Here is a 7,316-nt window from a genome sequence, read left to right as displayed (position 1 = left end):
GCCCTATATATATATATGTATATATATATATATATATATATATATATATATATATATATATATATATATATATATATATATATATATTTATATATATATATATATATATACAACCATTGTCAAACCTAAATAAATGAATGAAGAAACATGACGTTGCAGATGCTCCCATACAGAGCAAGTGAGCTCACTGAGTGGTTTAATGAGTGTGAAAGTGTTGTGAATCATATGCTGTGGCTTTCACAGTCAAGAGACAAATTCAACAGGCAAAATTAACACCTACAGTTGAACCCAGCTGTAATGGAACAGAGTGGAGATGTTGCGATATATAAATCTCAACCCCGAGGCCACAGAAATGCTGACTGAAACACTGGATGCTGTTCCTTTCTTTAATTTGTCATCTGGCTTTAGATCCGAAGTTATAAAGAGTAATAAAACATGACCAGATAAACCTGTTTGTGGGCATATATAAGATGCTAGCCCCCTGTTATTATCTGGCCCCTTAGTGACTAAATATTCCACTATGTTCAACAGCTAGCTGCTAACTCTGCCTGGTGCTGAGCAGCTAATGTACAGAGGGTTTACTGAAGTTTTTTCGCCATAGACAAATGCTCTCTGCGTCTGGAAACGACACCAAAACAGTAACGCTATGGGATGTAAAACCAAAGCAATCAGCTGAAAAACACAAAGATGGTTTGGGTTAAAATAGAGCCTTTCATAATTTCTAACCTGTCTCAAAGTATAACTTCTCCCATGTGCATATTCTTTTAGTCTTTTCCTCTGAATCTCGGAGCTGTGACAATGCAAGAATGTAATTGGTCAATTGCTATGATGGCTCCTGGAGCGATACTAACACCAACATGGCAATATCAGACTGCACTATATAAAATCTCTGCCTGAAATCATGATCGAGTTGGAACCATAGTTTAAGACTGGGCGTCAAGATCATCTTTTAAAGGAGAATTCCACTGATTTTTACACATCAAGCTCTGTTTGCAGGTCCGTGGGAGAACTGCTGCATGCGTGAAAAAGATTGATACCAGTATAAGGAGGCGATGTCCCGCCCCTTCCGGTACCACATGGGACACGGTTGTGCCGCAGATTACATTTAGGATGTTTGTCAATTTAAAAGACAGTTTTGCAAGTCAAGGAAGTCACAGTTTGTTGTAGAGATAGTGACAAACAAATTACTCTTCAGTCTCAAACACCAACTTCAGCATTGCAACTAAAAATACTAAAGTAGGACCTATTTAATTATCTTTCATAGCCCAACACTTTATCATTTTGTCAAACTGTGACTTTATTTATTCCTCTTTCAAAAGCATTCACAACCATGTGGTCCACCTCAAGGGGAAGGTCTTAGCCTTTCTATAACAGCAGAATCTGACAAATCTGTTGGAGGATGAGTTGCATTGTGGGTGATGTAGGTGCTGGATTTTGACAAGGAAGAGGAATGTGTGGGATAAAAGAATAATAGAGACTGCAACATCAGTTTTCATCCTTGTATTATTATTTTATTTCAACCATCCACTGTGTGTCCATTTTTATTCTATTTCATCTTCAGTCAAAATAGCAGACTGTTGGTTATAAGTACAAGTCCAGTGAGCTTGTATGTATTGTATGTGGGCTCATGTTAAAACACTCTAGCATTCTTGGAGCTGTGTTTAACGAGACTGACGGTGATTAATCAATCAGCAACATCACGCCCTCAGAAGTGATTAATTGCATCAAACTCAGCTTGCCTTTCAAAATGATACCTCGTTAATTCGCAGTGGGCACAGTGGGGGGGAAATGACACCCATCCCACCAGCTCCCATTAGTATTTGTGTTTACCAGTGAGGGCGCGCTGCCCTTTGCGCTGACAAATTCCATCACCTCTGTATGCAAAGGTGACGGGAGTTAAAGGCTGTGTGTGTAGTGATGAGATCAGAGGGGTTGTGTCATCCTGACGACACTGCGAGAAATTACAGCGGCCCCTCTGATGTGGCGCCGGGGCTTTAAATATTTCAGTAAGAGCCAGAGAGCTGATCTGAAGAGAAGCGTCTCCACTTGAGAACCAACAATCCAAATGTGTTTTAATGGTGCGTCTGTCTCTATCTGTTGCCTCCCTCGTTACAACACCTCTGACACTTAAATGAAAGCAGCTGCTGTGCAAACAGCATGTCACCTTGTTGGCGTGTTTATTGAGATCTGACTACTTGTTGACAGAAGGGGTTATCCTGTCTTTCTTTCTTTTTTTTTGCAGGAATGACACAAGCGTTGTTTTACGCATTCCGCCTCAACACACTGCCTGACTGTGTGCGTGCGTCTCATTCTGCGTGTGTGTGTGTGTCTTCCTCCCTCCTGCCTCCCTGCATCTGACAGTGTCCCTCCCTCTTTCTCTCTCCTCCTCCTCCTTCTCTCATTAGGGCTTCTCACCGGCAAAACACCGACACACTCCCTTTCCCTAAACCCGGGGAATAAACGCGGCTCGGCGGCAGGAGCAGGATTGACCTCCCCCGGTGCGCACCATCTATGGTCCTCCTCTGGATGTCTGTCTGACAGGAGGGTATGTTGAAATATTCATGTTTTTTTTTTTTTGCCCTGCTGGGTTGCTCGTATCGTTAAAAGCACGGGCTCGGCTGTGTTAAACGATTTGTTGAATGTCGGGCTTTAACGTTTGCGACATTTTCCTCCTTTTCTCGCTCTCTCTGTTTTTTTCCTCTCTTACGCGTAATTCGCCAGTGACTGCGGTGGCTTATTATATTCTCTTTGTGCTTTTGGCTGCTGCGGTGAAATTGCTTTTATGAAAGCTGCAGCTGTTATGAGGCACCATCATTTCATAACGCGCACGGACTTTGCCCGCCTGCTCGCCGTCCTCCTCCTCCTCCTCCTCCTCCTCCTCCTCCTCCTCCACCAGGGGGATGGATGTGACTGTACAGCGGGGAATGAGGCAGGAGCGAGTTGTAGCGTCGTTTTGTGCCCACTGGCCCAGTCAGTGTTGACACCCACCCTGCAGACCTGCGGTCAGACCCCTCCTCTGCTGCCCGGACGGACACCTCACACAGGATGTTCCGGGCAGCTCCTCACTCACGTTGAGGATTTTTAAATTTGTATTTATTTATTTATTTATTTTTTTACATTTTTGTTGCGTGCCCCTTCAAAGTTGTTGCGCCTGGCTTCGCAGATCAGCTGTTTGTCTGCTTTTGCTAGTTTGTGTCTCAGCCTGTCAGGGCGAACAGGAACTGCAGTTGGCTCCGTCAAGAGTAGTCTCCAACACACCCATCACTAATTATTATGCAACAGCCACACTGACAGATGCACGTTCACACCGAGGGCCCGAGGAGTGCTTTGCCATTGTCAGGCTCTCATCACCGCCCTCTGGTTTGCCCACACAGAGTGGTTGAGAACTGCTTTTTTAAAAAACACAACTTACAATGAATTTGGAGTTGGCAGTTTTTTTCCCCCCAATTTGTCACTGGCGGTGTGATAATATGTGGAAATGGTGTACAATAGAGGCTGCAGCTGAATGCTGTGGAGACCTCAGAGGGGAGGCGAGCTCGGGCAAGTCCATGTATGGGAATGGGCTCACCTTTGCCCCCCCTGGCCTTCACTGGTTTTGTGGAATTACGTACAGTACTGAAGAGGAATGTTTCAGCGCTGCACGGGCTGGCTTCACCTTCAGGATGCTCTGCTTGGACTTACGTTGTCCTGCTAGAGCCTGACTGAAAATAGATTTTTTTTTGGTGGCCGATGCCAATATCCCATAGCAATATATATCAGGCGATACACACACATTTATTGTGAAGATCCCTCTAAACAGTTCTGACAAAGACATGTAATGTAGGCTGGATATTCAACAGTTTAACAATAAACGTGATTTTCCAAAATACATTTTGGGGACTGAAACAGTAAACCTGGAGTCTATTGACACAAAATGATCCCAGGCACCTTTTCCTGTATTTCCTAGATTCTCAAAATGTGCTTTTATTTCGGGGCATATCAGATGACATATGTGCTGGGTCATGATCAAAGCCAACAGAAATATCGGCTCTAATTTATGTGTCTGTGTCTTGTACACCGCCCTTGAGTCTATTGTAATAAACTAGCATTGCAAAATAACATTTCCAGGATAGTGTTTTGCCTCCAAGGTCTTTTCTTTCACTTTCAATATGGCTTATTGTGTCATGCACGATAAATATCAGACCATGAAATGATCACCCCAACACTAGTTAATTACGTTATCTGCTCTTAATTGGTATAGGTGAACTTCTAGTCAGTAAATAGAGCCGATAACATGAAGCAACGTCGCTTTCATTGTCTTAAAGCAGACCCACCATGCTCTTTGCTCTTTTTCCATTACTTCAGTTCTCGTGCATGAAAAAGGTCTCGAAAGTTGAAAAGATCAAAGTCCGCGTCAATGGGAGCTCTTATCTCCCACAGAAAATGCTGCTCCTGAAACGCATCATCAGTAGTATGGCCTTTAATTCCACGACTTTGTGACATCACACTTCATCACCGTGTTACGCATTTGCATCATTTCTGCCTGGTTTGGCATGTATGAATTAATTTGGCGCAGCTGTTGTGTTGTTAGTTGTACTTGCTCAGGTGTGTTGGAGCTGACCAATCAGAGGCCTTGAAGAGATCGGAGCTGAGTGTTTCAGACAGAAGGGCAATACAATGCCGAAGCACAGAAATCATTGCCTGTCTTCATCAGCTGAAAAAAAAAATCCTGTCATGCATCCCCAACATTTCCTCCTGTGTTGCCTTGCCATGTCCTTGCATTTGTGCAAGTCACACCGAGTGCCGCTCAGTTCCTCTGCAGTGCCGTGGCTTGCTCCCTGTTGCTGTACAGGTGGGCCTGTGATACTTGGTCACGCTCCTCATCCAGGCCACACACGCTGTCAGCCTCAGCTAGCGCACCTGCTGTCACACAGCACCCATGTTGTTAGCATCGGACACACTCCTGTGCCTGCTGTGTCAGCCTGCCAGCCAGCCTCCCTCTGAGCACCTGATGCTTTTTATGCCCCCTCTAACTGCCAGGGAGCCATTACCTCACCTCGGCGCCGGGGACAGTTTCTCCACCGCAATCGCACAGGGTTCAGACACATCCAAGCGAGTCGAACTCAAATATCCTGCGTGGCTTTTAATTTTAGTGTGTATGCGCACAGAGTCTCGCTACTACTGTCGTGCGTACATGCCGGTGTTGTTTGTGGGTTCGGATGCCTGAGGGTGCTGCTGGGATTTCACAGCCCAGCATGCTGCCTGCCACCATTTGCAATTCAAATGAGCATGTATGAGGCATCCAATGAGGCCGAAGCAGCCCTCTCTTCTACGCTGTTTCTCGTTAAAGACAATCATCCCTCGCACTTGCAAGTTAACTCTGCCATTTCTAATGCACTTCTCCATGGGAACAGGTGAGCGGGTAGTGTCTCCTCTGTATGAGGAGATTTTCAGGTGGCCGTTTCACTGGAGTCACAGTGTATTTTGTATACGCTGAAGCTCCTGACACTGGCATGGAGCGCTGTGTGACTGTGTGGGGTCACCTTCATGTTACCGATGATGACGCCAAGGCACGCGGCAGGTCATTATGTGAGTGAGTGCTGTGCTGCACTTGTGCTGTCATTGCTGTTGGCCCGGCTGAACGTTCTTTGACCCGCCGCAATGTTTTTATAGTTTGGTGAGTGTGGTCATGTCTCTTCCTGCCTGCTGAGCAACAGTGACCAATCACACAGGGACGCATACACATGCATTTATGTGTTTATACTCGTGAGGCCCGTTATTCAAATCAGCATAACATAATTAAACTCAACCCTGATTTCATCTACTACAGCCACATGCGTAACCCCAACGCTTACCCTAAACTTAACTGAAATCCAGTTGTTATCTCTCAGACTGTCAGTGTATCCGCCCCCGTTCTGATACTATTTATATTTATGGTAATAACCATCCATTGTGCATTCTGTCATTGCTTTGCTCTAAAGTTATTTTCACTGATAATGGCGGAGTCCGCCTTTCCTGCGCAGCATTCAGATTGCATACCCAGGCACAGGGGGATTCGCAGGAAACAGTGCATGCATGTGCAAGACTGGATACGTAAGCCCAAAGCTGGCGCAGGCACATGTTTTGAGAAACAACGATCACACAGTAGTGAACCACATAGTCAAACCCCTTCTTTAGTTCTTTAGTCTTCTTTATCTAAACATTTCCCCACAAATCAACCCTCTCAGCCTGTGTTTTCGCCTTTAGTGGTAGAGACACATGCACGCAAAAGGAACCTGTTTTGTGAAAACACCTCAGCTGTTACCACCAGTAAACACTGGGCCTGCCAAAGTGCCACTCCAGTGATTAGGGCTATTTACTCTGACTTTAGAAAGCTTCTCCAGAGCCACAGGACACAGTACACAGCTGAGAGGTTAACTTAACTATTGTGCGAAAAATAAGTGGAGGGCAGGCACAACATGTCGGAGAAAACGTTTAGACCTTAAGCAATACCTTGGGTGGTGCACTGTTAGTAACTGGCTGTTACTGGTTGCACTGTGCAGTTACTTGGAGCAATCTCTGGCACAAGAATTTCCTACAGGATTAACAAAGTTCTGTCTCACCTTGATTTATCTTATCTTATCTTGAAAGTGCAATATGTAACAATTGACCACCTGTCAAATTCATAGTCCAAACCGATAACTGCTAACGGCTGCTAACTGTAGCTGCCATTAGCTAGTTAGCTCAGCCATGTGGTGTGTTGGATCTCTGGAATGGGGACGTTTTGAAGGCCAGGACTGGGTGGACAGACAGTGTTATTATGAGGCAGGGCAGGCCATGGCTAGCAGGTTAGCATGCTAACTTCAGTATATAACTCTGCAACACGATATAGAGACTATGTTTTTTTCTTCACATGCTGTTGATTATTCTCTGAATAACAATTCTCACATATTGCAGATTCAAATGTAGAATTCTTCGTCCAAATAAACAATTACAGCTTTCCGTATGCAAACAAAAACACTGTTTACACACCACACACTACCTTATACCTGACAACTGTGTTATTGATTGTTAGCTGATACAGCTGTAATAGCAGCAGTACTGTGGTACAGCTCTCTGCAGCTTTGTGTTTGTTTACCCGATATGCACAATCTTTGACCCAGATCTCTGTTTTACATGCTCTTTTATAAGCTTTGTTTGGGAAAAGCCAAAAGAGGATAATACAACATTAGCGGAGCTGAATCTCCACCAACAGTAATCACACTGTGCTCTGTGCTTTTGTTTTATGGGAATTGAATTAAGCCCCATCAGGATGCTGCACCCTCTCTGCAGTCCTGTCTAAATCTTGTTACAGTGCA

At 44.7% G+C, this 7,316-nt stretch overlaps 1 protein-coding gene across 10 annotated transcripts in view; it reads left to right on the top strand.

Annotated features, from left to right (window-relative positions):
• Positions 1 to 1,885: 1,885 nt before the first annotated feature.
• LOC119021212 (band 4.1-like protein 1) overlaps positions 1,886 to 7,316 on the top strand; it is an 82,241-nt gene continuing 76,810 nt past the window's right edge. For 3 of the 10 annotated variants that reach the window (XM_037101336.1, XM_037101334.1, XM_037101337.1), the window contains exons 1-2: positions 1,887 to 2,078; positions 2,406 to 2,545. The gene's annotated coding sequence lies outside the window, so the exon portion shown is untranslated. Of the gene's footprint in view, positions 2,079 to 2,405; positions 2,546 to 7,316 lie in introns of all 10 variants that reach the window. The other 7 variants (XM_037101333.1, XM_037101332.1, XM_037101339.1 and 4 more) reach the window with 5 other exon arrangements.

Source organism: Acanthopagrus latus, chromosome 6 (assembly GCF_904848185.1).
Source record: "Acanthopagrus latus isolate v.2019 chromosome 6, fAcaLat1.1, whole genome shotgun sequence".
NCBI lineage: Eukaryota > Metazoa > Chordata > Actinopteri > Spariformes > Sparidae > Acanthopagrus > Acanthopagrus latus.
Note: the sequence above shows the minus strand (reverse complement) of the source record. Positions and strands in the feature narration are given on the sequence as shown.